The sequence below is a fragment of the Podarcis liolepis genome (assembly GCF_965112155.1).
Source record: "Podarcis liolepis genome assembly, chromosome: 5".
Classification (NCBI taxonomy): domain Eukaryota; kingdom Metazoa; phylum Chordata; class Lepidosauria; order Squamata; family Lacertidae; genus Podarcis; species Podarcis liolepis.
Genome location: NC_139556.1, coordinates 22,203,706 through 22,226,211, shown reverse-complemented (window position 1 = coordinate 22,226,211; position 22,506 = coordinate 22,203,706). Strand labels below are relative to the sequence as shown.

Sequence of the window (22,506 nt, the reverse complement as noted above, 5' to 3'; positions counted from 1 at the left end):
TCTTTAACCAGTGCTGGCTTTATGACGTTGTCATGCCTAAAGCAGAGGTGTTTTAAAAAAAACTTTTTAATTTTTGTACTCTGCATATCCCAGGAGTACCCACTGCTGTAGCATGGCTGACCTGGTGCCTGGATAGGAGACCACTGAAAATCCTATATGAACTGTCCTCATGCTCTCTGAAAGTAAATAATAAAGTGAGGGGGGGGTGTGGAATCCTAAAACAGGCCTCCTACATTCTTTTATTTTTTTGATGTTGGAAAATTGGAGGTTACTCACCAAGAAACTATGACCACTTCTTTCATGGCAGTGCTTTTATACAAGGAAATGGCTATAAACTCTGTATCACAAATGAAAAACCACACAGTAGAATTTAGGAAACTATGGGGCTCAAGCCAGGCGACTTAAATGGTGAACAAAACTCAGTAACTGCCTTTGAATTCAGCACTGCTGGCATCTTGTTACAAAATGACATATCATGTCAGCAGCAGGATTAAGAAATTATTTCTCTCTTTCTCCATTCCCATGCTATAGGAGTTGTTGTGTCACAAATTGATGAGGGTAACTGGGGACAGATGATGGACATACACATTATTCCCTTCCTGTGATCCCTCCCCTATAAAGAACAAAGCAGGCAACTTAAGTACACAAACTTCTCCAGCTCATATGTAGACCACAGATGGAGTGATGTTTTTCACCCTGCAGATTCCATCAGAACTGCTTATTTATCTTGTACTGGCAAGAAAGAATAATCAAGACAGACCTCTATAAGTGATAAAGGAAAAGAAACTTGCCTATTTAATCTCAACAGTTTTGTTTTCCCTAGTCATGGATTCAGGGTAGACACTGCCTGTAGTGCTGTGATCTATATCTATATCTATATCCATATCTATATCACACACACCACAGGACACCTTTACAGATCTACACTTCTAATTCATTAACAAAAAATCATATGATACATTGCAATTGCAAAAGCTACAAACATTATCTTAGTAATCAATAGACTTGTAAGCAAAGTGCTGCAAATTATGGCTGGCTTTGGGAGCTGACCAAGGCCTGTGTTCACCACTCACGCTTCCACCACTATTCAAGTGGGGGCAGATCACATCATACTGCGCTTTGGAGGCATTCCAACATGGCCAGGGCCCAGTACAACCACAAGTGCAAGTCTCTCCCTACTTTACTCTCCAGCTGAAAGGGGAATGGGTTCACCCCCTATTGTACTGACCCCAGAGGTATTCAGAAAGCAGTGAAATGCCTTGCTGAGGCTCAGTGCAACCTCACTAAAACAGACCCCCCTGTGTCTGGAAGGAAGCCATGGTATAGATTAGCAACTAATAGTTTGTCTCTCCGGAACGAACCAGGAGGTATGAACAAAGAAGAAACCTTGGCTTCCTGCTCATGATATGTATGTCTTGAATGAGACAAAACACAAGATTGGGTTAGAGCATAATTCTAACCACAGCTTAGCCTTGGATAACACAGCTGCAGCAGGAGGGGGAAAGGGTGCAGTGGTCACAACCTTCATTTTGGGAGCCTAAACATTTGCTAAGGTATGATTTAGCATAGCATTGTGTGTGCGCTGGGTCAACAGCTGCTTTTATCCAAGGCCACCTGGTACATTTGCATCCAAGTAAGGTTTTGACCAGGGACTTCCCAGCTCAGAGCTCATCTTCTTGTTAACCACAGTTACACTTATACCTGTTAGTACAGGGGTCAAGCAAACTTACTGCGCCTTGGGCTGGTGTCTCCAGTGCTGATCTGGTGGGCCGGGGGAGCGCGTGCCTATACGCGTGCGCACACGCTATTTCTGGCGCACTTCCAGGTCGGAGGAGCACCGGAAATAGCTTGTGCGTATGCGCAAGGGCCTCCTCCGACCCAGATGTGCACCAGAAATAACGCTTGTGCATGCGCACATAATGCTTGTGCATGCGCACATAATGCTTGTGCATGTGCACAAGCTATTTCCGGTGCTCCTCTGACCCAGAAGAGGACAGCCACGGAGCACAGTGCTGGTAAGAGCGGGCAGCGGCACTTACCATGGGCCGGATAAACGAATCCCTCAGGCCTTATCCGGCCCGCGGGCCTTAGTTTGGGGACTCCTGTGTTAGTAGGTACAAGACAATGGCAGTCTAGTGATCTGTGGATCACTCTCAATAGAAAATGCCACCAGCTTTAGCTAGAGTGTTTTTGAGTCAAATCTGGAGACTCCTGCTTAGATGAAACCTTTTAGGAATTTAAAAGGGAAGCAAAAAAAAAAAAAAAGAAAGAAAATCAAGAAGACTAGTGAAATATTTGGCTTGTGGGGATGGTGCCATAGATCCCTAATTTTAAAGATGAGCAGCAAAGGAAAAATACATAGCACATTCTTAGCAATGGAAAGCAACGAAATAACTAGGTCACGGCAAGGGACTGAAATTTGCCAAGGATCTTAGCAAAGCTTATATGGTACTTCCCATATGCAGCAAGGCTAATCTTATAGTGATGCTTGTGGAATTTCTATCAGGCTTGAATTCTGAATTTTACAAGTTTTTACAAGTTTCACTTTGTAGAGAAAACACTATGCAAATGCTAGCTGTCTATACATAATGGTGACCTTAAACCGCACACCCAACTCACGCATAAATATTTGTTCTTATCGGCAAATGATCACTGAGAAGACAGCCCTACATTGCTGCAATTGCCCTCAGAAATGGTTTGTGCTTGCCCAATTAGGAATTTCAACTTCAAACTTATCTCAAAGGTTTGGTTTAAAATAAAATCCAAACACTTAAGTAAATATCCTGCTGAAAGGTTGCTCTAAGCTTTCGGAACGCTGCACTTGATTTATGTAACAGCACAGAAAAACACAAACAAAGCAGGCTTACCACACCAAAAGATAAGTTATTAGAGACACTGCTTAACATACCAGAGTGTCACACACCTAAAATATGTTAGCTAGAAGCAGTATCACCTTTCAGTTTGGAGATTGCAGAGATATAAACGAAAGGTTAAGAAGAAGAAAATACTTCATTCGGTTTTTAAAAAAAGTGAAAAATAGTGATTTTTTAAAATTCTGAACAAAGTACTTATGATGGTAAAAATGGTAAATGTCCCTCCTAATAGAGTACGGATACATTTGAGTCCCCTGCATATGCCATCTGTTTCCCAGATCATCCTGTGACAGGGACTGGCACCCTTGTCTTCATCAAGGGCCATATTTTTTCAGGGGGTAATCTGTCAGTTGGTAGAGTGCTACATACAAGCACTGGGCAGGATCAGCCCTTTTCACGCTCTGCCACTTCTCCCTTCATCTCTGCCACCTCTCTCACCCACAGCCACCATTTTTCAGATTACACTGAGGGAAGATGTGGCCGTAGGGCTGCTGCTTGCTCCCATGTGCGCTATGGAAGCCCAGCAGCTCAGCCAAATGTCTCAAGAGGTTTCTGCTGCCTGCTCCTTCAGATTCTCTCCCCACCCCCACCCCGCCACAATACTATGCTGACATACAGCTCTGCTTCTCCATAATATCTGGGTCAGGAGAGGCTGTGCATGATGTGGACCATAGTCTGTAAACAGTGGTGAAATGGATGGGGGCCGGTGAACCCAGGGGAAATGGAGGCATTGTGGATTGGTGGATCCTGTGTCTGGGAGACTGGCCAGTCCATGTTCTAGATGGTCAGTTTGGGCATTCCCCTTGAGCCATCTTTGTCGCTGGAGGCTCAGGTAGACTTGGTGACTAGAAGTGCTTTTTTTGGTATGCCATCTATGGCCACTCTTGAACAGGGATAGCCTGGCCATGGTGACTCCTGCATCAGCAGCCTCAAGGCTTTATTGCAATGTGTTGGGGTGGGGAGGCTAAACCTTAGGCCTATGTGCAGCTGATGCAAAACATTGTGGCTAGATATGAACAGTCTATTGCAGGCATAGGCAAACTCTGGCCCTCCAGATGTTTTGGGACTACAATTCCCATCATCCCTAGCTAACAGGACCGGTGGTCAGGGATGATGGGAATTGTAGTCCCAAACATCTGGAGGGCCGGAGTTTGCCTATGCCTGGTCTATTGCCAGCACACAACATTAGTGCCCAAAAGCTTGCATAGGCTGCCCCTATGCTACCAGGCCAGGCTCATGGTTCTTGCATTTCTTTAGAAGGCCCTTAACAACTTGGATCCAGGGTATCTCACAGACCACCTTACTTATATCCCTGCTCAATCAATCAGTCTGGAATTGTTTTATTTATAAAGCTGGCCTGAAAATGCACCCGCCTTTTAGGATATATTTCTCCCTCTATACACACTTTCCCATAATCTATTGAACTCTGTATGTGCAATACATGAATTCTTTCCCCTAATACATGATTTCCAACACACACTTTTTGATGGGAGAACTGCACTGCAAAATTTGGAAAAGTGCAAATTTTGAAAGATCTCAGGTTGTATATTGTTTTGTGAACTGCTAATTCCTCTTTGCATCCCTAGCCACTTTGGCTACATATGAATCCTCACTTGAACAATGAACTTGCTAGTTGTATATAGGATTTCAAATAAGTGGTACTGTCAGAACGCCAGAGAACTGGAGGGACCCTGGTTAGAAAAACTAGTAAACCAGGCACCAGAAGCTCAAAAACGTGGATAGTCTCACCTGTATGATTTTGCGGCAGCTTCAAAGGACCCAAGAACTAGAAATGAACTCTCCTGGTGATGCTAGATTTTTGCAAGAGCTGCCACCCAGGTACGCAGATCAGCCCAGACATGCACACTCACTCATCTGGTTACCAATTCCAGACACAGCTCCAGTCTGAATGAATTTCAGTCTTACAAATTTGCTCCTTCAGATCAGCATTTTTTCTCCCTTTCCTCCCAAACCTTTTCAGTTCCTTCCAGTCTCTGTGGTTCATGAACTACCTGACTAAAGCAGAAGGTACCTTGCATTTTTAGTCAAGATTTTGGGGATCAGTTGGGTGGTGGGTGCTTTTTTTGTTTTTGTTTTAAGAGTGTGAGAAAGGGAGGGACATATTTCCCTTCTCTCTCTCTCTCTGCAGATTAAGTCTCCTGCAAATTTGGCACACATTCTTGCATAAGGAAGTAAGAGACAAAGCAACAGACAGGTAATTACATGGCATGAGCTTCAGGGAAATCCAGTTGGCTCTGGAAGAAGCCTTCAATTGGCCAGCTGGTTCCCAAATGCTTCTCAAAGAAGGGCTAGTCCTATAAAGCCTGATGCTCTGTTCTAGTACACAAATGACCAGCTATAAGAGGCTGAATAATATTTTTCCTCATCTCCCATCTTCTTCACTGTGAACCAAGCAGGAAAGACTTTTCCATATTCACCTACTTCTATTGACACCCAAAGTGTGTTGGGGTGGTAATAATATTTATTCTATATGGTACACACACACACACACACACACACACACACACACACACACACATCCTACTGAAAGTGCACAATTACGAATTACTTCCCTTATTACCAGAAGCGTTGCTCTTCCCAATATTGCAAATGGTTAAAAGGAATACTTCTTATTGCTTGGAAAGGATTATGGACAGGATTTTCAGAAGGACCCTTGTGGAAAACCAAGTGTCAAATCCAGGATTCCCCTCTGGTACCCTTGAGAACATCCCTCTCAAAAAACAAAAAACACCTGCCCAGTATAATCAGGCATAAAATACACTTACACATCTTGCCTACAAAAAGGGAACCCTGAAACGCCATACACTTGTAGACAGAAGCACATCTGCAGCTAAAAGCCTGCAAAGGCTTCAGAGGGGCAAAGTGGAGAAGGACGGCAATGATAAATGGGTGGGTTAGCTATGGAAATTAAGTTAAATAGCCAACGAAAATAATTATTAGCTCACTTTACATGCATTCACAATTCTTGTCAGCGGCTAGTAGAGGAAACAGTCTGTAACAAATGCCGAGCTGGGGGTTAACTGTGTCTTCATGGGTATGGCTGGTGGGAATGCTTGAGAGTGCGCATTGTATGTAAGAGAATGTGAAGGATGTGTTTGGGATATGTTACACTGGGACAGAAGTAGGTTGTAGCTGCTGCTCAGTTATTTTGTCTAGTTGCTAATGATACTTTATACCTGGATTTCGTTTTTGTATTTTTGTATTTAACTTATATGCGTAAAGTTGTTCTTTTGTTTCAGATAATATTTGCCTTACTGTTAATTATTCTGCTTGTTTTTTTGTAACTGAATTTTGTTTGTAATGTTTTATTTTGCCGATTGCTTTTTGCATTTTAACTTCTATAAATTGTGGTGGTTGGCATCCCTCAGTCTTGAGAAACTATTTCACTGAGAATCTGTGAAGATGTAAGTATCAGCAGAAGATCCCACTACTAGGCAGGTTGCTCATAATTCAAAGTTTGATTTGCTGACCTTGCAAAGTATTAAAGGGAAAATAAGTTGCCCTGTCACATGTCTAAAGGAAAACACGACTTTTTCTTTACAAATCCTGAAGCAAATATTTTTTAAGGAATTTGCCACCAATGAGAAAATGACTTGTATAAAGAGAGAAATTCTGAATAAATGTAAAGATATTTAGTGGGCCTTCCTTGACCTTCAAATATATGTGAAGGGGGATATAATTTTATGAGAAAAAGTTTGATGAGTTTATTCTGGACCAAATATTTTGGAAGGCAGTGTTATTTTGTTATATGATTCTGTTTATAATCAATAAAAATGAACTGTATGTTTGGATGTTATATGTTTTGAAGTGAGTTGGTATAAGACTATTCACTATAATATTGTATTAGTTTTGTTGTTGTATGGCTGCTGATGTGTTGTGAGTCACTTTTGGAAGATTTGCGCGGAAAAGTAGCATGCAAACTGAAGTAATAACTACCACCACTCACCACCCTGCTTAAGATATGAGGAGCAGGCTTTGGTAAGAGGCAGCCCGTTCCACTAAGTGCCTCTCTTCCACTTAAGATTTACATCAGCATCTCAGCTAACCATGAAAAATGTTCACCAGGGTCCCCCTTAGCTAGGATTGGAAGCTAGTTAAGGGCATCTAGTTAGAACCAGCAGAGAAAATATTTTGCTGGAGAGGAGAAGAGGAGAGCAGGAACCACATGATTCTGAATGATCTCCCAGCATTATGTCTATACTAGCCCTCGAAAGGAATGCTGTCCATGCAAGGAATACAAACTGGAATGTGTGTACAAAATGTATCAAGAGCACTGCCTCCTAATACATAAAAAGTATTAAATATTGTAAAGGGAGGGAAAGCAATTAATGTAAGCTCAGAAGTGACGTATGAATAAAAATTTCTGCACAGACAAACTAATCTAGATCTCATCCATTGCTCTTCCCTGCTCCATGAGAAAACTTAACAGGAAGAAACTTAACAGGCAGAACACCTAAACGGGCAAATAATTACCTTTTAACTCTCTGAAGAGGTCACCATCAATTAGCTTACAGGAGCTCTTAACAAACAGGGAGAAAAGGTGGAAGGGAGCTGGAAGCGATGCCTGAATCCACAATGCACAAGGTTTTTCCTAATAGAAACATAAGGAAAAAAAGAAAGTAGTTAGCTATCCCTTTCCAGGTCTTTTGATGGAGCATATGATAACCACTAAAAATGGAAACAATGATAACACAACATAGGCTGGGACTCAATACTACAAAGATCCTATCTTATTACTGTATCGATAACACACATTTGAACGCATTTTAGATTGAACTATTTAAAGTTGTATGTATCTTCAAGACCTAATTTCAGTTAGCTAATTGTTGTAGAAGTACCTTAACTAATGTTTTGCCTCTGTTAGGCAGGCCAAGGTGTTTATATATATTTCACACACACACACACACACACACACACACAGAGAGAGAGAGAGAGAGAGAGAGAGAACCCTCAACACGTGCATTCAACTTGTGCACATTTAGCTTTACGCAATAGATAGATAGATAGATAGATAGAGCGGGTGGAAAGGGGGTAGGGGTCCAGAAGGAAAAAGACTTTGGCAATCACACCTGCCATTGCACCCATTGTGTTTTGACTATATGCAATTCTGGCTTTAGGCACAACCCCCAGAATGTCATCCCTATGTGAGCTGAGGACTTACTTAGTGAGTTGAGGGATTACACATATATGCAAAGTGCTTTATGACCATTCTCTTAGTCATCCCTGCCAAAACCTTAAGGGGTAAGTGATTAATATTCTGATTTTACAGATGGGGAACTGACGCTGAGTAATGGTGGCTTCTTCCCTAAGGCCACCCAGGGAGAGCCTCACCAATATCTGACCAGTCCAAACGCAGCACCCCAATCAATGAACCAAATGGCAACTCAACTTTCCAAAACTGGCCAGTGTTGACATAATAAAAATGCAAGTAAAAGAGCCGAGACAGACAGTGTAATCAGTGATACATCCCTCTCAATTAAACTGTTATAACACTAAGATGCTTTAGGCGATATTATGATGAAGTCTCCCATGACCTTAGACAGAAAAAAAATTACAGAGATACCTAGGTGGCAGAGCCAGTTTATAATTGCTGTGCTAGTTAAATCTAAAGTGCCTCAACATCTGTAGGTTTTACAGCACAATCCTAACCTTGTCTACTTAGAAATGTGTCCCATGGAATTTGGTGGGGCTTACTCCCAGGTAAATAGGGCTAGATTGCAGTGTTCGTCTCCCATCTATCAGAGAACAAAAAGAGAGGAAAGATACTACCTACTAAGCATCCTTACAGCACATCACAAATATTCTCATCACTTCACAAATATGGTTCCAGTAATCCTTAGAACCAGTGTCCACTACAGGCATTTGGGATTCTCTCAGTGGGCCTCCCTCAGAATGGGGCCTCCTTCTGCCACAGTCACTGCTGCCCATTCATTTGGTCTTTGTCCCTGGAACTAATCTGCACAACCATTCAGGGCAATGACCCCTCCCATATACAGACAATCATCATCTCCTTGGCTTAAACAGCTGTCTCCATCCCCTACTCAATGTTATCAGTTATGAGGATCAAGGATCAAGAATACAAGTGGTCACCCATACTCATCCAAGCACCTTGTCCACAACCTCAAGCTGCACCGACTCTAACTCATCCAACAAAACTGGATCAAACGGGTGCTCTGGATACCTTTCAAGGTTCATCAACAGAATCACCGTTGGGGCATATTTAAGCAACCTGAAATGCTTCACACACAAAAAAACACAGTGGGCCGCTGTCAGTTCCACAGGTTCCTCTGGACCAGCATGTAAAAGGCTTGGCACCACCAGAGAAAACTCTGCTGTATGGCACAAGGAGGATGCAATGAAGTCAGCACAAAGTACCATATTTTTTGCTCTATAAGACTCACTTTTTCCCTCCTAAAAAGTAAGGGGAAATGTGTATGCGTCTTAAGGAGCGAATGCAGGATGCAGAGCTATCCCAAAAGCCAGAACAGCAAGAGGGATCGCTGCTTTCGCTGCGCAGCAATCCCTCTTGTTGTTCTGGCTTCTGAGATTCAGAATTTTTTCCCCCTTGTTTTCTTCCTCCAAAAACTAGGTGCGTCTTATGGTCTGGTGCGTCTTATAGAGTGAAAAATGCGGTGGTTGTTCTTCCAGAGTTAAAACCATGCTCAAGGTGGCAAGAAATAAAATGCCAAAAAGTACCCAACCTAATAAAGCAATTTCCACATCAATCATAATAAGATCTAAAACAAAGAAACACAAACTTAATATCGATAACAGCAACAACCCTCACCCACGGCAACACCCCAACCCCAGCCCAAGATTCTGTTCAGTGGCTTCCGCTTTCGCAGACAGACAGACCGCTGGTACACGGGGGGAGAAAGGTTGCTTGTCCATCACAACAGATAAGGTAGAAGGTTAGATTATTGCAATACGTTATATGTAGGCCTGCCTCTGAAGACTGCTCTTTTCTGCAGTGGCTCCCCATCTGTGGAATGCTCTCCCCAGGGAAGTTTGCCTGGCGCCTTCATTATACACCTTTAGGCACCAGGCAAAAACATTCCTTTTTAACCAGGCCTTTGGGTGATCTGACTGTCATTCTATGCCATTTTAAAATGTGGCTCTTTTTTGGGGGGGGGGGTTGTTATTGGGTTGTTGTTTTTATTTTGATTCTATATATTGGGGGTTTTATGTCGATCTTTTCTGTGAACCGCTTTGTGACCTCAGGGTATAGGGTGGTAAAGGTAAAGGGACCCCTGACCATTAGGTCCAGTGGTGGCCGACTCTGGGGTTGCAGCACTCATCTCGCTTTATTGGCCGAGGGAGCCGGTGTACAGCTTCCAGGTCATGTGGGCAGCATGACTAAGCCGCTTCTGGCGAACCAGAGCAGCGCACGGAAACGCTGTTTACCTTCCCGCCGGAGAGGTACCTATTTATCTACTTGTACTTTGACGTGCTTTCGAACTGCTAGGTTGGCAGGAGCAGGGACCGAGCAACAAGAGCTCACCCCATCGTGGGGATTCGAACCGCCGACCTTCTGATCGGCAAGTGCTAGGCTCTTTGAGAAGCACTGGGCTAGAAAATCCCAGAGAGATACAGTGGTACCTCGGTTTACAAACAGTCCTGTTTACGAACTATTCGGTTTACGAACTCCACAAAACTGGAAATAGTGTTCCGGTTTGCAAACTTTACCTCGGTCTACAAATGGAAACCGAATGGTGGAAGGGCACTGGTGGTGGGAGGCCTCATTAGGGAAAGCACGGCTCGGTTTAAGAATGGATTCGGTTTAAGAATGGACTTCAGGAACGGATTAAGTTCGTAAACTGAGGCACCACTATATCTGCAAACCAATCAGGACTATCAGCCTCTGGGTCCCCCACCTCTATGGAGAAAAAAAAGCCTCTGAAAGCCTAAATCTCAATAGGAAGTGATCCAGCCATATGACAAGGGATTATTAAACTAGGTTAAGTTTGTCATGCAGATATGCCTTGACAAAGTAGTCACCCTTTTCTATTTAGTGTTGAAAACCTGGGTCAGAATAAAGATGATTCTGTTAAACAACATCCACAATTTAGATCCAAGCAACATTAACTATAAATGGTAAAATCAAATGTGATGTGAATTAAAGGGCTGGCCACACACCATCATATATACCTAAAGTGACCTCAATTCTCCAAGTGTCAGTTACTTTACAGCCAAAATGCCATCACCCACCTATACATGAGACTGTGGTGCATAGCTGTCAACTTTTCCCTTTTCTTGCGAGGAATCCTATTCAGAATAAGGGAATTTCCCTTTAAAAAAGAGAAAGGTTGACAGCTATGCTGTGGTGTTTCTTCTGAAGTGAAGTCCAGGCGTGTGCAATAGCAATATAATGCTTATTGGCTTGGGTGGGTGGGAATAACAAAAAGGGAGAGGGTGGTGGAATTCAGTGTTTGGGGCCATTAACACTGAATTACACTATGCTGAGACATTTTACATTGTGCCATAGTGCAGTCTTTATGAAGCCAAAACAGCACCACCCACACCCAAAACCTTTAGGGGAGAAACCCCTCCCTCAATTGGAAACAGTCCAATGAGAACTGAGTATGCTTAGTGAATATGAAATGCTGACTGACTGTTGGAGGAGATGGAAAATAGAGGGCAGCGGAGAAGCAGAGAATAATGGAACGGACTGGCAGGAGTCCTGAATAGCACTGCATAATTTTGTTGAAGGTTCTGCTTGATGTACCCTACAAACCAACCCATTTTCCACCAACTTGCAAGACTATGGAAGTTCAGTTTGTTAAGCCACACACCTATATGCACGGACACCCAGCGTACCACAAGCAAGCAAACAAAAATTAGAGAACAGCGTGTTAAGCATGACAAGAGAACCCAAAGGTTCAATCTAATCAAATTTAAGCGATAATTGAAGAGAAGACAGCTGTGTTCACAATCCTCCTACAAAGATCCGCAACTGTAAATTTTTCTAATGGGTTTAGTCCAATCATTTTCCTAAGCCATACCATTAGCAAAAATGAGCCTGCAGCCAAACCAGCATGAGCCAGGATTTCATTAGAGCTCATGCTGAGCAGGGTAATTTCTGGTCAGAGCTTGGACCCAGAGAACCAAAATTAAATCAGGTGCTTTTTGAATGTGGGTTTGGCAGCACTTAAGATTCCCTTATTCAGATTTATAGCCCACCATCACCCCTGTAGGCTCACAACAGCTCGCAAAACATTTCAGCTTTTATATGTCACTAAAAATATACCAAATATGTGTATTCCACTAAAATCAACCCTTACACCTACACTGTAGCACTAAAAACCCTCCCCAAATAAACACACAGCTGAGAAGAAAAGCTGGAGCATAACCTCTTGCAATAATGAACTCCACAATCACTGAGGACACCATTCGAAGTATCCTCAGCTTCACACCAGATGCACTGACAAGCTCGGTGCTGTTACGAATTACGCCAAGGCAGGCAACCAATGTTACACATCCCTGCCACCCCTCGCTCACTGCAAGAGACAAGCACTATGATGAATTCAGGTCAGTCATGGCCCTTCGAGGGGACTGCTGCTAAATCCAATTGCACTGAAGAGTGGTCACTTTTATAAAATAAAAAAATTCTTCCTCACCAGCAATATCCAATGCAACATCCTATACAGTATATTAGGATATGGGTTCTGGGTCAGTTAAAAACAGCAACAGTGTCACTCTGCCTGGCCAGCTGCCCTAACTAATCCTCTGAGAATCTGATTTCTACCTTTTCATTTACATTTTTGATAATATTATTTTAGTATGTTCAATTAAGTAAAACAGGTGCCCTCCAAATGGACAGACTACCCATGGAGAGGGGGAAGAGAGAGAAATGGTGTGTGTATCTGATAAATGGAGTAAAGAGATTGTGTATTCTTAAGAGTACAAAATGGTGTTCACATACACACACTGCAAAAACAAGGCTAGAAGAAATGTTTTAAATTTTGGTTTAGTTACCTGGCACTAATAATAATCCAAGAAAGACTGACAGAAGATGGGGGGGGCGCTTTTTAAAAAAGATAGACTGTGTTTTGGAAATATATCAAAAGAGTGAGAGGGGGGAGGAAAAAACAATGCAGGAGATTCATACAATAGAGTGAAGGGAAGCAGAAGAGAGCATTGTATAAATATACTATTAAGGAGATGTGGGAGAAATTTATATAGTACAGTACAACGAAGCATATGCAAATTTGTTCTCAAATCAAAAACAAGCTGGGAATGTAGAGACAGCAATAAGGAAAAATAAATAAAAAATGGCCCAATTCTGCTTTAAGACATCAGACATTAATAACAGTCCACAGCAGTGACATAAAAGGTGTATATAAAAAATAAAATTAATCTAGGAACGCCAGGCTGCATATAAAACAGAAGACAAAATTGATCCTATGTTGCCATACAGGCAATAATGATAAATAAGCTTACAGTAACATTGTACAATAGTATAAACATTGAAGATAACTGCAGGAATTAAAGCTGCTTGTATCCAGAAAACAGAATTACAAAAAGGCGGGAAAATGCCAAAAGCAGAAAGAGGAGAGGCCGTCCAAGGCGTGTATGTGAGTGTACAGATTAGCAAACAGTAGATCTGAGGAAGAATTCTAAAAGAAATCAGTTATTAAGGAGAAGAAAAGAAAAAAGCTGAACAAAATGAACGTTCAGCAAAAGCAGGGAGATGTAGAAAACAGCTGTGTGACAAAATTTATTGAGAATAGCAGGACACACTGAGTGCTGTTGTGTGTCAAAAACAAAAACACAACCCTTCAGAGTGGCACACATATCAATTCTGCTATAGGCAGTATGATACATATGTGTCAATCTTACTCAGCCAAAACATTTCAATTCTGAGGAAAAGTGATGACAATTACATCTGCCCGAGCGCTGTTTCAATGGAAAGGTCGCAGTCCCTTTAGTACAGTACTCAAGTTTGGGGGGGGGGTCACAAAAGGAGCTTCCGAAAATGGCCATTTTCACTCACATCCTGACAAATTCACAACTGCACCATTATAGCTGATTAGGAGGTCTTGTGCAAAAAACCCACTTCCCCCAAAGTTCAGACCTTTTGCAATAAAGTGGCAGGAAAATGCACTGCGAATTGTGGGATAACCCTGGCTTGACACAAGATCCTCTAACCTGGGAAACAAACCAAAATGAATGCACAGTCAACCAAACTGGTAAACTTCTTCTTTCATAGCATGTACTAGATAATATTTACCAGCAGAAAGAACTCATTTATTCTATATTCAGGAACCAATTTTAATATTCCACCTAGAAATGGTGCTTTTGGGTGGGGCGGGGGGGTTGACACACAGGTAACAGTGTCTTAGTTTGTAACAAACGTGTATCCTGAAGATTTGTCTTTGTCAGCCAGAATGCAGTTATAAATGCTACATACATCAGAAGCAAGCACAAATAAATTCAAAAGAAAATATTTGCTATACAGCGTAGCCTTACTAATCCAGTAATAATCATATATGCCGAAACATTACAGGCACGGGGAGAGGGAAATACTGCAGCTACAGTTTGTAAATGCACAAGGAGAAAATCCAGATATTTCACCAAGCTTTATTGTGAACCTAAATGAAGCCTACTATTAGTAGAAGTAAAAAAAGGAGGTTGTAACAAAGACACCAGAGCAATATATACAAGGCAGTGACACTTTCCCCCGTGTCTCCACTAGCTCCATAATAAAAAGCAAGCATTGCATTATTTAACACTATTTTAAATAACTGTCAATATGTATTATTATTTGCCTGTTTTGTGCCTCAGGTAGCACCCTGGAGAGATGCCTTTTATCACCGCATCATAAAGTTGCCCCACTAAAGCTGCCACCTTTCAGGTAAAACTCTTGCCTCTGATTCAATGCTGAGCTTTTGCTGTCAGAAGAACTTGGGCGGAACATTCCTCGCCAGGCTCCACCTCCATCTATAACATCTGTTATTTTGATGGTATTACAAACAATGTCTGCAACTTACAGAACAATAACCCTGGCAGAAAGAAAGCATCTTCCATCTATAACAGAGCAATGTATTTTGCAGTGGTGTCTTTTTCGTTGCTCTGCTGTCGACTCCTTTCACGAGTGTCAGAATATCTGACATTTCTGTGGATCTCAATTCCTTACGTTGCAATTATGGCATGTCTTCTTTATTTATTTTTTTATAAGATATTTATTAAGACTTTCAAAAAAAATTACAAAAGAAAAAGAAAAAAGAAAAAAATTACAAAATAAAAATAGTTAAAAAAACAGTTCAATCTTTCTATCACATATTTTTTCATTTGCTTATTTCCCGGACCTCCTCACGCCTTCCTTTTCTGTATTCCAGTTCCAATTGTTAATGCAGCAAATCCCTCCCCTCTTCATTCATCTTAATCTTCAATTTTTAAATATTATAACATTAATTTTTTTACCTATTAATAACCATTTTCTCATATTCCCTTATAGCATTACAGCAAAAGACCACTTAGTTTCTATCCAACATCATACTAACATTCATTAATTTACGGCATGTCTTCTTTAAACTCTGCCCATCACGAAAGATGAGGGGATTTACAATTACTTCAAAAGTCAGACGCACATACTTAAGAGGTTTAAAGCAAACCATGTTTTCTAGCTGAGGCAACTTTGACCAAAGTCCATATTTTTTAATAAAGCAGACAACGGAGAAAGTTTGCTTTATTATTGCGATCTGCCGAAAACCACAGTTCCTTCCCATATGCATCCTTTTCAGAAGTAGCAGTTATGTTTCCCACACAGCTGTATTTCCTGCCACCATCAGCCCATAATGACTGCCAGCTGTTTCTCACAGAGCCAGTGGACAAACGTCTGACCATGCATAAACCAGCTTTGCAATCAGGTAGTCATTGGCTGCCAGCGAAATTAATTTCCTCTTACTATCATGAGCTGCTTGACATGATTGCAGGTATATTCTTGGTGGGGGGAAACTTCACAGTGCGATGCTGCCTTCTCAACTAACCTAAGGAGAGAGAGATCGAGAGATCCTGCTGCACCATGCAGTAATTATTCCACCTGCTTTCATCTCTCTGCTCACCATCCTCAAGGCAAGAGCTGCCACTGGATTTCATCTACAACAACATTTTGGGAGTGGGGAGGGAAGAATGGCAATTTCCTGCCTGGGCAAAAACGTCCGAAGAATTTTGAGAAGAGCAAGATGAGGTTTGGAAATTATCAAATGCCAATTTAGGAGCACATTAATGGAGGTTTTCGATCAAGCTGTGTTGCGGGCATGCTTGTAAATAAATACCATCTGCCTCTCGCTAAAACTGGATGTCCACTTGGGAGTCCAGGGCAGGCCAAGCTGATAAGATTGGAGCTGCCGCTAATTTCTGCCTGTGGTTAAATTCAGAGTCAAACGCGGAGGTAGCAACATTTTTGAGGGAAATGACTCTGAATTAATGCAGATGGAATATATCTCATGTAGGGATAGATGACTGAAGGAGGTTTCACTAGCACAAAGCTTTCACTTAGTAAGGTTTTAGGAGATGAGTTGGACTTCTGCATGAACATAGTACTGAGGAAATCAGATGCTAACTTACCATGGCGTTTACATACCCACTTCTTTAGCCAGTCAAGTGTTTCCCACAACTGCTGTGGGAAATGTTGCCCCTGGCCCCTTTGTCCAGATTTCTGATCAAGTGATAAGTGTGATAATATTTCCCCCATTACTTGGCAGGTTCATACAGACAACCACCTTACTGAGAGCCAGTGTGGTGTAGTGGTTAAGAGCGGTAGTCTCGTAATCTGGGGAACCGGGTTCGCGTCTCTGCTCCTCCACATGCAGCTGCTGGGTGACCTTGGGCCAGTCACACTTTGTTGAAGTCTCTCAGCCCCACTCACCCCACAGAGTGTTTGTTGTGGGGGAGGAAGGGAAAGGAGAATGGTAGCCGCTTTGAGACTCCTTAAAGGGAGTGAAAGGCGAGATATCAAATCCAAACTCCTCCTCTTCTTCTTCTTCTTCTTCTTCTTCTTCTTCTTCTTCTTCTTCTTCTTCCTCTGTGGTAATATTCACACAGTGAAGGAGGCTGTGGCTCAATAGCAGAGCATTTTCCTTGCAAGCAGAAGGTCACAGGTTTCTCACAGAAACTCCAGGTTGGACTGCAATGACCTCTGTCTGAAAACCTGGAGAGCTGTTGTCAGTCAATGTAGGGAACTCTGAGCTGCACAATTATTATGTACTATTTGGTAAATGGTAGCCCAAATTTCTTCATTAAAATGATTAGTTTTAATTTCCCCCCTCTGCTTCTCTACCTGCTCCCCCACTCTGGACTTGGGAGAATTTACTCCTATGTCACTTGCAAATGCTTACGATCATTTTCAACTTTTACTTTTGAGTGTTTTCAGTGGGGGTTTGGAACTGGACACCTGCCTATTTTCCAACACCCCTTTACAGTATATGTATCCTGTCCAGTGTGAATATATTTCACTGTGTGAATATAGTGGTTGCTATAAAGTCTGCAGTTGCTCCCAAGCCAAACCAGATATGTGAAAGGCCATGTGATTTGGCTTCCTGGCACGCTAGCAAACCATGCCAGCTATGGGCCTCTCAAAAAGGCCAGGCATCGCTTGCATGGTTTGTAGAGATGTCAGGAAGTCAAAGCACTTCGAGCAGTCTTTACATGTACCTGGCCCAGCATGGAGACAGTCATTTATACTGTAAGCAGCCCTGCGATCCTCAGATGAAGGGCGGTATATGCATTTAATAAATAATATAATTATAACCAGTGCTTTTCTCTTAAAAAACGTTTAGGGGTACTTTCATTTTCTTATTCATACAGTCATACCTCGGGTTACAGGCACTTCAGGTTGCGCGTTTTCGGGTTGCGCACGGCGCTGAGCCCGGAAGTACCGAAACGGGTTACTTCTGGGTTTCAGAGCTCGCGCATGCGCAGAAGCACAAAATGACATCATGCGCAAAAGCGCGACCCAAATGTGCGCAGAGGCAGCACTGCAGGTTGCGAACACTGCGGGTTGCGAATGTGCCTCCCGTACGGATCACGTTAGCAACTCGAGCATCCACTGTATTGAAATACTGCCCCTCAATGAGGCCAAACTTAGATTCACAAAATGTTTAGGGGTATGCATACCCCTGCGTACCCCCAGAAAAAAGCACTGATTATAATAATTATTGGGGGAGTGGTATCTATAACAGTAAAGGAATGGTACATATGAATGGGGTCCATGAGCATTTCCTTTGAAGGAAAGGGGAAAAGGAATAAACACAGCAGGCATTATGGTTCAAACTACCAAAGAACGAAACGAAACAAAGTGATTGCAAAACATTAGGCCTCTAAGAGAATACATGGCAGAGCAGGATAGACCAGAAAACAAATGTCATCCATGGAATGGTATTTTATTGGGGATTCCTGTTGTTAGGCTTATGACAACACTTTCCATTATAAAGCTAGAAGTTATGGCTAGCACAGACCTTTGTTTACCTCTATAACTGTTTTTTATTATTTTGCAAGATCTTGGAATGCGGGGTATTATTTTTGGTTAAAATATTTCTATTAAATGTTTTAGAATTAGTGTTCACAAAGAGGGACAGTGGTTGGTCCCTCAAGTTCCTCCCAAAGAGCATTTTAATCATTAAATCTCTGAGCCTGTTTAAATCCAGGCCAGGTTTTTGTGTGTTTGTTTTTAAGTGTGGGTACCATTTCTTAAAAAAACTCACAGTAAGTGCATTAAATTATTGATAGCCATTAAACAGGGGAGGGGGAGAGAATTAAACCAGCTCTCAGGTTTTATCAATCATTAATGCAGTTTCCACTGGAGCATCTCACTGGGTAGATATTGCATAGCGCAGTACACAGAACACAAACCCAGGAGGCATGAATTTATTTTTGGCAGGAAGGGAAAGGGGGGGGAACACACTTGTGGGCTCAAGATACAAGAGGTGGAATGGAAATTTTTGTTTGACGCAATTAACCCAGCCAAGAGCACACACACATGAACCTTTCAATGCAGGGCTAACAAGAGTTGAATACTCAACCACACTGAAAGTCATTTTATACATTATGTGACAGCAAACTTGGGTCTGTCAAGACGTGCACACTCTGTGTGGAGCTGCAGCCAACCTTGGCTGTCTGATGAGTTCACCTGTATGACACATGTATTTGCAAACACAAGTTTTCCATATTTGGAAACAGACTTTTGGCTACCAAAAGTGGCAGAACAAATAACAAATTCACACACTTAACTGAATGAGACTTAATTTTGATCACAGTAAATTGTCAAGCTCTTTCCTTCCACCTCCCCATCTCCTTAGGACAATTCACTAAGACAATGCATCCGAGACTCCATACACTTTCTGAGTTACACTGGTTAAAACTTAACTTTCGCAGTAATAATTACTCCAAACATTAACTGGTAATAGACTTTCGCTTCCACACTTGCCGAGGTAGCAATGCCAATCTCAGTAGAGCTTTCTCGTTTATGTTTACAGGTAATGAGAAAATGGGAGCAGTACGAAGAAGCTGCAAGAGAAAAGGGGAGGGGGGGAGTAGTAGTTTGTGGTGCAGCAATAAAACTGCGAGCACATTTGCAAAGCTAAGCAGGCCAACCAGATATTCTTGGGAGGCCCACTAGTAGGACAAAACCAAACCCGGGGCTCTTCAGAACTCTGTAGGCAGCATTCTAGACAACCTCATATTGGAAGGCCTATAAAGAGGCCTATAAGGTCTTTTGCAGACCCTCCAAGTGTCCCTGTTTTCCAGGGACAGTCCCAGATTTACAGAAGCCATTCCAATTTCTGTCCCACTTTTCCTTAGGACATCCCTATTTTCCGCGGAAAAATGTTGGAGGGTATGGAGCCAAGGAGATAAGTATCTATGCAACCTTTAGAAGACATCTAAAGACAAGCTTGTATAGGGATTTTTTAAAATGTTTAATGTTTTCTTGTGTTTTTATATATGTTGGCTGGGGCAATCCTGTCAGATGGATGGGATAATAATAATAATAATAATAATAATAATAATAATAATAATAATAATAATAATAATAATGGAGGGGCAGGAGGAAGAAGAAGTTTCTATTTTTATTGGAGAAATGTCTGAGGGTATTCTATTGGAGGACACAAACAAGCATCAAAAGGGCAGTGTAAGGCTGCAAAGTTGTTTTTTAATGCACAACTCACAATACACACCACTCGGACACCTTGTAATTATTTTAAAGTAAGGAAGAATAAGATACAAACTCCCACTAATACAGATTTTGTAGGGGTTGTGTTTGGTTTTTTTAGTTGGCCTTATAAAGATATTGTCCTAACAAGGGTGATGGAGGAAAATGAGATCATTTTCTACTCCCTCCACAACAAAAAACTGGACCTATTTGTTTGGCAGACTTAACCCACTCCAGAGGGACTCCTGAATCTGTGGATGCCATCCACTTTAGCAAAATGGGAGAAGTTACAGCCACTTTTAGGTTCCCCAATATAGAGAATGGGGAGCACAACGCTACATTTTATACAGTGGCTCAGAATCAGAAGCACAGGTGGAAGCAAGGGGAAACACAGAGTGCATCAGAAACAGATTGGATTAAACAAAACGAAACAAAAACCACAAGTATGGATAAAATGCAAATCTTGGAGCCCATGCACTCTCTAAGCATATAGCTGTATCCCCCTAACTAGAAACATTCTGTAGAAACAATTTCAATTGCTCCCCTCAAATCTGTATTTCTTACTTCTACCTGCATTCCACCCTCCTGCTGAGGGGTTCAGAGCAGTGGTTAGCCTCTCAACAACCCTGTGAGGTAGCCTAGCAGATAACAACCACTTGCCCAAGGCCTCCGTGTAAACTTCACAGCCAGGTAGGCATTTAAACACAGATCCAGCTCAAAAGAAAAGCTAGAGCTGAAGGTCACTACAACATTGTGCATCTCCTGGTATGCCCCACAGAGAAACCTACGGTCTGCAAATAATAACATCCTCAAGGTCCCAGGCCTCAGAGAGGTTAGGCTGGCCTCAACTAGAGCCAGGGCCTTCTCGGCTGCGGCTCCAATCTGGTGGAATGCTCTGTCACAAGAGACTAGGGCCCTGCGGGACCTGACATCTTTCCGCAGGGCCTGCAAGACAGAGTTGTTCCGCCAGGCCTTTGGTCAGGGCGCAGCCTGACTCCCTCCTCTGGCAACCTGCACAGAATTTTGCTTAATTGGTTGCCATCAATTTGATTTAATTAATTTTTATAATGAAATATTTTTAGATTGTGTGACTATTTGACTGTTTGATTATTTGATTGTTGTTAGCCGCCCTGAGCCCGGCTTCAGCTGGGGAGGGCGGGATATAAATAAAATTTTTTATTAATTATTATTATTATTATTATTATTATCTGTAAATCCACATCTCTCATGGCTTCTGCATTTTCTTCGGAGTTTTGTGGTTGTGGGATACTTTATTATGTAATCTGCTGCATGTTGTAAAATATAATGCTTCCTCTCTCTTTCTCTGGATGTATGATGAATCGTGTTCTAAAACCTCACCAATCATCCTTCTGAGCACACACCTGCCTTGTAACCAGATTGCCACAACAGCGGTGCCAGGAAGACTGGGCCTTGACAGACACTGCTGACTATTGTTTCTCAGCCAACTGCACTTTGAACCTTTTGTTGCACCTCACCATGCTATTTCATAAAGAGTATTTCTGCTACAGACTACTAGTCAGGAAGTGTGAAAATACAGAGAAACAAACGCAACATGAACACGTTACCATAACATTTGGCGGTCGTGCCCATTTTTCAACATTATGTCATCTGGGTAGTTGCAATACAAACCTGATTCCAAGATCAGAAAAATTGACTTGCGGTATCAGGCCAAGGTCCAGCCATCAAGCCCAACATTCTGCCTCCAAGTGGAGCCAAGCAGATGTCTTTAGAAGAGCAGAAGCTGGGCATGGCACCCATAGATCACCCCTCTTTATTCCCCAGTGCATTGAATTAAGAGGTAAACTGCCCCTGCAACTGGAAGTTCCACTGTGCTATCATGGTTAATAACCATTTAATTCACACTGTATGGAAACACAGAGACAGATCTGAGCCTGCCACTGAATATAAATTCAGCACAGATTACAGCTCCAATCGTAGCTCCCTAACCAGTATACCTGTACATTATGTGGTTACAAAAATATGCTTTTCTCATGTACGTTGCTTTAATGTAAATTGCTAAGCAATGTAATGTGTGAAGAGGTCTCCAGTGCCAAATAGTTTTAAAGAGGTAATTCACAACAGACAAATGACAATCAGCAAGCCAAAATTTGCACTCAACTAGTCTGTAGAATGAGTCTACTTCTGGTCTCTGTCACTCTCAAATGTGTTCATGTCTAAATCCTGTTCCATTACGTATAATATTCTGAATATGTTTCCTTTTTGCATTTTGCTGAATTTGTACCCTGCCCTTCTTCCTTCAAGGAGGTCAAACATAGCACAAGTGGCGTTACTCCATTTGTATCTTCCCAACATCCCTGGCAGGAAAGCAAAGATGAGATGAGAGTGTGACTTGTCTGAGGCCACCAACTGCGATTCATCATTGCACAAAGATCTGAAATCTCAGCTCAACATATAATAGTAATATGAGTTTCACTTACATTA

General features: G+C 42.0%; 1 protein-coding gene across 17 annotated transcripts in view; it reads right to left on the bottom strand.

Moving 5' to 3' along the window:
- ZMIZ1 (zinc finger MIZ-type containing 1) overlaps positions 1-22,506 on the bottom strand; it is a 375,034-nt gene that overhangs the window by 283,988 nt on the left and 68,540 nt on the right. For all 17 annotated transcript variants that reach the window (XM_083502435.1, XM_083502431.1, XM_083502432.1 and 14 more), the window contains exon 2: positions 7,368-7,485. The gene's annotated coding sequence lies outside the window, so the exon portion shown is untranslated. The remainder of the gene's footprint in view (positions 1-7,367; positions 7,486-22,506) is intronic.